Raw genomic sequence first — 10,210 nt, forward strand, 5'->3', positions numbered from 1 at the left:
TCGATCTCGTAGCGAGACGTAGGGCCTTAGGCATTTTTCATCAAATAGCATTGTGTCTCTGTCGATATATACATATATATACTCTCGTATATATGCTTTGCGATCCATTTGTTAGACCTATTTTCGTTACATCCTGCTTAATAATTTATTCCCACAAGCGTACTCGTAAAACACATTGTGTCCGCATTAAAACTAGTAATTTACGGCCCTTATTATACTGCAAGAAACCATTTTCCCAGCGGTTCTTACGAAATGAACAAGAAAATGCTTTCATATTTTCCTAAAACCGAGAGATGACATTTTCTCTTTTGCATGTTTGAGAAGCAACGACCTACGTATGAGCTCTGGTTTGGTTGAGTTGCCAGAGTATACATTTTAATATATACTTTATTTATACTTAGAATAATAATGACATTTTCTGGATGGGATGTCTACGATCGCTTATATCGATTTTGATTGATCGTTTTTAAACAACTATTTCGTAGATTTCTTTTGAAATAATGTAAGTCTTTAAAAATTGAATAGACTAACTGGCACCTTAACTTTCTTTCGCCCCGCCCACGCTAAGAATCTGAGCAAAGATTCGGAAACTGGTTTCTCCTCATTCTGCGACGGTCTCTCGTTCAAGGTGGACGTTACCCTGGAACCCTCACTAGACTCTCTACCGTAACCGACCGACGTTCTCTCGAGACTTTGTGACTGACTTGTATTTAATTTTAGGTGAGAAAGTAAACTACGACATTTTATATATATGTATATTGTTTAGTACACTTCTTAAGTGTCTTTTAACTATATATATTGAGACAGCTTTACTTTATTTCTGGTTTTTTTAAGATTTTTTTTTTTAAATGCACTGTGACTCACCTGTGTGACTGGGAGCGGTTTAGCGGTATGTACAGGACAGTGACCTAACCCACACTTGCGTGAGATGAATCTAGGCCAAGACACTTTTTGCAAGCTTCAACTTTTATATATATATAAAATTCTTGGTACTTTGTTGGGTCATTTTTTAAAATGTCAGCTCTCTTGCTTAATTTTCATTGGTCTTTTTTATATAAAAGATTAACATTTGATGGCTAGGAAGTATTTTGTGTTTAAATTTAGTTATGACGCAAGACCAGACTTGGACTAATATACTATAGTCTCTATTCCATTTTTTTTTTTTAATCTAGCTTGTTAAGATATTAACTGTACAGTCTGAAATGTTGTTTAGTTCCAATTATATTAAATTTCACGCATGGTGTTTGATATTATAGTTTTTCCAAGAATAAAACATATGAAGTGTATTTTGGTTTACAGTACAGAATTTATATATATATATATATATATATATATATATATATATATATATATATAATATAATATATATATAAAACTGTGCAACGGGACTTGAAGTTCACACCAATATAAAAAAAAAAATACTGAACAACCCAGTGGCTGCCAAATTTGGATGTTAGTGTCTAAAAAAAAATTCTAGTTACAAAGTCTGTTGAACTGCTAAGACATCTGGTGACTTTGAAAGAAATATGATATTACCTGAACATTTTAAGAACGCGGTTATACAAGTACACAGCGTCAGTATACATGTATACAGCGTCGGCATTACGTATTATATAGAAGCATGACTGCTCTCTTGTATCTATTAAAAAAAAAAACTCTACAGGAACAGACTTTGACCTAAATCTCTGAGGTTGGTTTTGTTCTCCGGTACAAAACGGCTACTCGTGGTTGTGTCGTTTGATGTTCCCGGTTTGCTTGTGCGTTGGGTCGTGTTTGTAGTAAATTTGGCGGTATTTTTTTTTTAATCTTCGCTTACAGTTCAGCTTGTCGAAAAAATAAAAAGGGAGATTTTTCGTGGGTTTGTTAGTGAAAATAAAGGTTGGTTTTGCTTTGTGGGTGTAAATAGGAATATTTAACATTTTTATTTTAGGTTTATAAATTAAGATAAAGGGATTTTTTTGGTTCAGTGTTTACAGAAGGAAATAAATTTTTTTTTAATGTCTTCGCCATTTAGATAAGAGCAAATAAAAATAGACTTTTATACTGATGTATAAATCAAAATTAATTCAAAGATTTCGAGAAAATACGAGAAAATCTTGCACGCATGTATATATCATATACATAATAAGTAATATATATGACATACATAATAAGTAATTAAACTGACTGCAATAGTTTAATTGACAGGTGCGTAGAACAGTAGTTGACAGGTGTATTACAGATGTCGTTTCTGAAATTACACTATTCCCGTGCATAATTTCACCGGAAAGTATTAAAAAGTTTCAGAATGAAAAGACATAATTGCCCTGCACCTGTAGACAGAGGGCTGTTCTTGACTTTCTGTTACACCCCGTAATTTGAAGTCAACAGGCGGAACAGTTTTTAATGTTCTTTTTCCTCCAGTTTTTGTTTATTTAATTTTTGCCTTTCGCAAGCAAATGTTTATAGAGTAATGTATTACATTTGTATACAGTGGAAGGTAAATATTTCGGAAGTACGACCATTATGGTCTTGTTTTATATTCTGAGATTTTTTATTTTGTTTTATTTTTCATATGTAGACAGTTTTGCAAATTGCAAATTTTATACATCAAAATAATTTCACTGTATTTAAATACAAAGATTATTTGAAATTACAACCTGTTAAGGCTATTCTTAATTTTCTCTGTTATTTATTTAGTTGTTTATTTATTTATTTTAAAAATCCTGTGGTCCTGTTTCTCATTCATGACACCATTTCAAAAAAATCTTGAAAACTCTCCTTCTCTTTATTTTTATTTTCTCACTTACATCTCTCACAATTCTCTTCCATACACCAATCGACCCATATACCGTGACACGCCTCTTCTCTTCCATCTACTTTCTCTTCCATCTCGGAGGAGGAGGAGGATAATTTCAGTCGAATCAAACGCGATCGACCGATCAAGGTGTTTTTGGGGAATTCAGTCGAACAGAACGCGCCGCTGGCTTGTGAGAAGGCGACAGCTATCTAGCTCGCTCGCTCGCTTGCTCGATGTCCGTGAAATAATCATGGCGTGAGATTCACGGCTTTTGTGGGTTCTTCAGACTATCTCTCTCTCTCTCTCTCTCTCTCTCTCTCTCTCTCTCTCTCTCTCAAGACTGTAGTGATGATTAGCTTTCTTTCTCCCCTAAGATCGCAGTGTTTAGCTCTCTCTCTCTCTCTCTCTCTCTCTCTCTCTCTCTCTCTCAAGACTAGTTATTAGCTTTCTTTTGCCTCCTAAGAGCTGTTAAAACTCAGTGATTAAGCTATACTTTTGTCTTTTCTAAGATCGTAATGTTTAGCTAGTTCTCTCTCTCTCTCTCTCTCTCTCTCTCTCTCTCTCTCTCTCTCTCTCTCTCTCTCTCTCTCTCTCTCAAAATGTCTTTCTGTTTCTCTCTTGTCTTAAAATCATCTCTCTCTCTCTCTCTCTCTCTCTCTCTCTCTCTCTCTCTCTCTCAAAATGTAGTGATTAGCTTTCTGTTTCTCTCTTGTTCTCTTAAAACCATAGTAATTATCTCTCTCTCTCTCTCTCTCTCTCTCTCTCTCTCTCTCTCTCTCATGTTCTTTATTCTGCGAAATGAAATCATTTCCCGTAGCCTATAAAGCGTCATAATTAGCCAGTATATAACCTATCATCATCTTCTTCTTCTCCTTCCTGTTCTTCTTCTTCTTCTTCTTCTTCTTCACGGCTTAAACTTCCATCCAGCCAATTGTTCTCTTTCATTATCGTAACCCGTATCTAAATCACCAAGGCTTTTTTCCTCGTGTTTTCTTCTTCTCGCGTTGCTGCTGATGAGAAAAGAAAGTCTCTCTCTCTCTCTCTCTCTCTCTCTCTCTCTCTCTCTCTCTCTCTCTCTCTCTCTCTCTCTCTCTCTCTCTCAGGTCTTCTTTTGTGGGAAAAGCTGGAAGAAACTGGGAAAGATTCGTGGGAAAGCCAGTCAGACGTGATCCGAGGGAAAAAAAAAAGGACGCGTTGAGTTCCTGTTTTGTTTTGGAATAGTTTCTAATAACGGATGCTTTTGTTTTTTATGGGTTTGGTTGCGCGTGCGCACGCACGCGCGTGGCGTCGTTATTGTTTTGTTAGAGTTTTGCAGATGCGATATATATATATATATATATATATATATATATATATATATATATATATATATATATATATATATATATATATATATATATATATATGTGTGTGTGTGTGTGTGTGTGTATGTGTGTGTATATACGTGAGTGTGTTTTTATATTTGTATTTCATCTATCTGTATGTATACACAGTCATGCATTCGAAATGTATGTATTTATGCTTGAATTACTTGTTCATCATCTATGTACATCTGTGTTTAACTGTGCATATATTTTATCAATCTTTATTTACATCTAAATTCATACATACATGCATGTATGCATTTGTGTCTGTATTATTCATTATTCATAAAATTAATATTCATACGCACCAATTCTCACACTATGTTCCGACCACCTTAGAACTCGTGATTATCAAACCAGTCATTTCAAACCTCTTCCTCTCAAACTGGTTCTTAATCTGCTTTCGCAGTCTCAAGTGATCGAGTAATTATCTCTACGAGATGTAATCTTCTGATTACTGTCATTTTAAGTAATCTTCTGATTACTGTCATTATATCAAGCAGTTTGTCATAATCATTTCATTATTCCAGTGGGTGAGAGTTTCATATATTAACGTTGGTGCTTTGTGACGTTTGTTAATGGTACTTGATCAATGCCAGGTGCTTTCACTAATACATTGCTTGTCATTGTGTGTGTGCTTCGAATACTTTATTTATTTTAATGTGATTTTAATTGTGACAAATAACTTTATGACCGTATCAAGCCCAGGCCAGAAGGTGAGAGAAGAGGAGAGAAGGAAATGTAAAGATTAATTGTCGATGGAAAACGAAAGCTGGAAGAGAATGCCAGAGCCTGCCAGTAAAGGGAACAAAAGCTGAATCATTTCAAATTTCAGAGGAATTTTTTCAAAATGGATCGGATGAGGAAATTGTAAATCTGGATCTGTAGAAAATGTTTACATGTTCCAGACGTAAACAAGAGTCATTCATATCAGAACCAGCTCCCATTCATTCATTAAACAGTGAATGATCAGAAATATAGAAATGAATGAAAAATAATTATTCATTTTTAATAATTATAATATTAGTGACAGTAGACAGCTTATGGTGCATTATTTATTAATACTTTCCCAAAATAACTACAAAAGATCCCAGGATCCCGACATTTCATCAGTTTCTATTAAAAAAAAGGAAAAAATGCGTCTAAGTTTCTTCGGCGCAATTGAGTTTTCTGTACAGCCGCTACAGCGTATAATCAAGGCCACCGAAAATAGATCTATCTTTCGGTGGTCTGGGTATAATGCCTCGGCCCATGAAACTTTAACCACGGGCCGGTGATGGCCTATCCTATATCGTTGCCAGAAGCACGATTATGGCTAACTTTAGCCTTAAATAAAACCAAAACTACTGAGGTTAGAGGGCTGCAATTTGGTATGATTGATGATTGGAGGGTGGATGATCAACATACCAATTTGCAGCCCTCTAGCCTCAGTAGTTTTTAAGATCTGAGGGCGGACAGAAAAAGTGCAGACAGAATAAAGTGCGGACGGACAGACATAGTCGGCACAATAGTTTTCTTTTACAGAAAACTAAAAAAGAACTAATCTTTGCCTCGTACAAATCCTTCCTAAGATAGGCACCTGCCCGGTTGCCCAGCGTTCGACTCTCCGACCAGCCAATGAAGAATTAGAGGAATTTATTCCTGTTGATAGAAATTCATTTCTCGTCATAATGTGGTTCGGATTCCACAATAAGCTGTAGGTCCCGTTGCTAGGTAACCAGCTGGTTCTTAGCCACGTAAAATCTATCTAATCCTTCGGGTCAGCCCTAGGAGAGCTGTTAATCAGCTCAGTGGTCTGGTTAAACTAAGACATGCGTAACTTCTTTACCTGGATACATATTACGGAATTCGGAGCGAATTGCTATGTCTGTGTTTGTGTGTGTGTGTGTGTATGTGTGTGTGTTTGTGTGTATGTGCGCGTGTGGCGTATTGAAAAGGAGGTCTCTGTATCCTGATGTTTCCAGGTACGAGCTGTAATGATTACACCTGTTGTGTGTTGTTGGTTCCCCTCCTTCTCTGTTTAGGAATGGGTGTCGGACGGTACCACTTTTGTCAGGCGGTTTTTGGGGACACCCCTCATACTGCTACGGCGACGACGGGAAGCGAGGACTTTCGTAGTGGGTCTCTCTCTCTCTCTCTCTCTCTCTCTCTCTCTCTCTCTCTCTGTTGGGAATTATGGTTATCTATGTTTTCGGTTTACAAGAAAGACAGAGAGAGAGAGAGAGAGATTTAGTTTGAGATTAATCATCTCTCTCTCTCTCTCTCTCTCTCTCTCTCTCTCTCTCTCTCTCTCTCTCTCTCTCCTGTATAAATATATAATATATACATGTGTGTGTATTAAATCTCTTTCTCCATCACACATTTGTAATCATAGCACGAGAGAGAGAGAGAGAGAGAGAGAGAGAGAGAGAGAGAGAGAGAGAGAGAGAGAGAGAGAGAGAGAGAGTCATCCGGTATGCAAAGTAAAAGCTCTCTCTGTCATGAAGTATGGTAATTATTGTATCGGTGCCAAGAGAAAGACACAGGCAGTGTACAGGATATCGATCAAAATTCACCAGCGTTCTCAAGAAGCTGACCTACATCTGATTCCAATACTGATCTTATTTTTAGTTTTCCGTCAAAGAAAACTATGGCGCCGGCTTTGTCCGTCCGTCCGCACTTTATTCTGTCCGCCCTCAGATCTTAAAAACTACCGAGGCTAGAGGGCTGCAAATTGGTATGTTGATCATCCACCCTCCAATCATCAAACATACCAAGTTGTAGCCCTGTAGCCTCAGTAGTTTTGATTTTAATTAAGGTTAAAGTTAGCCATAATCGTGCTTCTGGCAACGGTAATGGATAGGCCACCACCGGGGCCGTAGTTAAAGTTTCATGGGTCGCGGCTCATATAGCATTATACCGAGACCACCGAAAGATAGATCTATTTTCAGTGGCCTTGATTATACGCTGTAGCGGCTGTACAGGAAACTCGATTGCGCCGAAGACACTTCGGGGCATTTTTTACTTGTTTTCTCTTATCTTGTAAGAGTGTATTAAAGGTTAAAAAATCTATATACATTATTGTGTAAATGTTTAATTCCCTGAGAGAGAGAGAGAGAGAGAGAGAGAGAGAGAGAGAGAGAGAGAGAGAGAGAGAGAGAGAGACGATGAAGAAGGAATATCAAAGCTGAAAATAAATCAATAAAAATGTTTGGGAATGTTTTCTTATATTGCATTTATACTCGTAACCAAATTTGGACACATGCACACAAACAGATATAGATATTATATGTATATATATGTATATATATATATATATATATATATATATATATATATATGTTTGTGTGTGTGTGTGTATGCGCGCGCACATAGGTTTTCCTACACAAAGAAATATATTAAACGGTGGAAGTTTTTGTCGGTGACGCTGGAAAATTATTTGGAGAAGTCTGGTTTACTTTGATAGCGCTGTGTAATGACTAGCCATATTTTCTTTGTGGCTGTGTGGGAATTATTTCTTTTTTATTCTTTTTTTTTTTGGAGAGGTGGGTGGAAAAGTTCTACATAGCTTTCAGTTTAAATATATTGCCTGGTTTATAAGTTTTCTACAGTTGGAGCCATATATATATATATATATATATATATATATATACATTATATATACCATTATATATACCATTATACATACAGGTGTGGCAGCAAGTCTCCGTTGGTATGCAAGTGACCTTTGACCCAGGAAGGATGGAAATTAAGCCATTCCCTGGTGTTTTTGACCTCATTAACTCCCGTCTGGCGATGAGTCTGGTGGTCGTATAAATGTATGTATGTAGGCAGGAATCTTCCCTTCTCTAAATTCTGTATAGCTATAGCAAGTATAGCAAACATCTTAATCACTAATCTATATCATAGCGGAATACCGTATTAATATTATATTCAATCCAGCAAGACTTTTCCTCCTATCATCATCGCCATCCTCATTATCATCCACATCATCATCCACATTCATATCCTGCTCTCAGGAAAGTCCTTGGGGTCGTTCTATCCGGCTAGTCACGGTATTCGTGTCCTGTTCTTTATTCTCTCGTGTGGTCTTAATTATTCTCCTCATACCACGGCCACTAATCTCCCGTGATGGTTTGCCAAGTCTAGTTTCTCTTTTTCTCCCTCTCCTCTGCGGGGTTTCGGCGTCATTTGTAATGCGTTCTGTTCGCGTGGGTTTCTCCGAGCCTCCTCCTTCAAGCCCGGTGCGTTTCACTTTCTCCAGTATCCTCCGTCGTCTGAGAATTCTCTGTCGTCAGGGTGACTAGACTGTGTTGTGGAACTAGAGTATAAATTCAGGTTGTTTTCATTCAATCTCTCTCTCTCTCTCTCTCTCTCTCTCTCTCTCTCTCTCTCTCTCTCTCTCATACACACATATATGTGTATATATATACATATGTATATGTATATTATATATATATATATATATATATATATATATATATATATATATATATATATATATATATATATATCCCTCACAAATCCAGCGAGCTGTGTAAGCATCTATTGGAATGAAGAAACAGGTCGTGAGGCTAGCAACCTCACCCCTGGAGACTTGCTGGAGAAAAAAAAAAAAGGCGCCACGCCCTCCAAAAAAGAGAGAAAATATTTCATTCCTGTAAACAAAAGAAACGACACTCATTGCACAATTGTAAACAGGCGGAAATACCAACAGGAGAAAACAGTACTCCGAGAGAGAGAGAGAGAGAGAGAGAGAGAGAGAGAGAGAAGGATAAAGAAATGCGCATAATTCCTCCCCAGAAGTAGGACAGAGGCCCCAGTGGGTGTGACTAAACCAGTCACGCCTTTTACAGAATCCCCTTTGTTGGTCCAACCTCCTTCATTCATAACCACCCAATTTCGTGGTCGTGGATTTTATTTATTTATTTATTTATTCATTCATTCATTAATTCATTTATTTGTTTAGTTTCTGATCTATTCATTTATTTTTTTTATTTGTTTATTTGCTTAGATTTTTTTTTCATGGTTCGGATTGCTCCTGGTGTAGGACGAATTTTGACTTCATGTAAATATATTTAGTTATTGTTACTTTTTCTTAATTTTTTTTCAATTTAGGAATAAAATTTAACGCCAATTTTGTCGCTGATAAAATCATTTTGTTAAATTTTGTCGTTCTGAAAGTGTAATATTTTTAAAAATCATTTTTTCATTTTTTTTTATTAGTTCTTACTTCCAACAAATGTGATATTGTATCACTCTTGCAATGTCCCGCTGTTTTTGAGATATGAAATTGCATTTAAAATTATATTAGTTTAAATCATAACGTCATGGAATGGTAATAAGTTGAGCTGGCATAAGGCCACCTTATCTATCATCAACTCATGAGACTTTTTATTATTTGAATTTAGAGCTTCTGACAATCCTTCCTGTGTGATAATTTTTAATTATGCTTATTAATCATATTTAAAAGTAAACCTTTTTATTTATTTTTAGTCGTATCTGCAGTCACTTGATCAGCTGAATGCTTTTAGGTCATTTTGAATCACTTAGAAAAACGTAATTTTTAAAAGTAACTAAAACTATAAAATTAACATTCATTCACTTGGAAAACAAACAAAGCCACAAATGAACAATAACAGGGACATTGATACTGCGGCAGTTGTTTGTGACTTAGAAGACACAAACAGCGAGGAACAAAAGAATTACCGTTGTTTGTGACTTAAAAAGCTGCGACCGCCGTCAGATATTTAACTTGAAAACTCAAGAGTTTGCGGTTGACACATATCTTTTTTTTTTATGTGATCTTACCTCTGTAATTCTCCGTCTCCTTTTTTTATTCATCTTTTTTTTTACTGTTACTCATTTTTACGTTATGTATTTTGACGAAATTTGCTATTTATTGTTGGTGTTTTAAAAGGAGTTAGAGGTTATATATATATATATATGCATATAGACACTAGCTTCATATTATAACCTCTCTCTCTCTCTCTCTCTCTCTCTCTCTCTCTCTCTCTCTCTCTCTCTCTCTCTCTCTCCAAAAATTTTCCAATTTCACACACTAAAATCTCCAGCACGCAACCACATG

General features: G+C 36.2%; 1 protein-coding gene across 1 annotated transcript in view; it reads left to right on the top strand.

The window, feature by feature from the left end:
* Positions 1-568: 568 nt before the first annotated feature.
* The window catches only part of LOC136852909 (uncharacterized), a 25,761-nt gene continuing 16,119 nt past the window's right edge, over positions 569-10,210 (top strand). The window contains exon 1 of the mRNA XM_067127863.1: positions 569-720. The gene's annotated coding sequence lies outside the window, so the exon portion shown is untranslated. The remainder of the gene's footprint in view (positions 721-10,210) is intronic.

This window comes from Macrobrachium rosenbergii, chromosome 26, assembly GCF_040412425.1.
Source record: "Macrobrachium rosenbergii isolate ZJJX-2024 chromosome 26, ASM4041242v1, whole genome shotgun sequence".
In the NCBI taxonomy this organism is placed as follows: Eukaryota; Metazoa; Arthropoda; class Malacostraca; order Decapoda; family Palaemonidae; genus Macrobrachium; species Macrobrachium rosenbergii.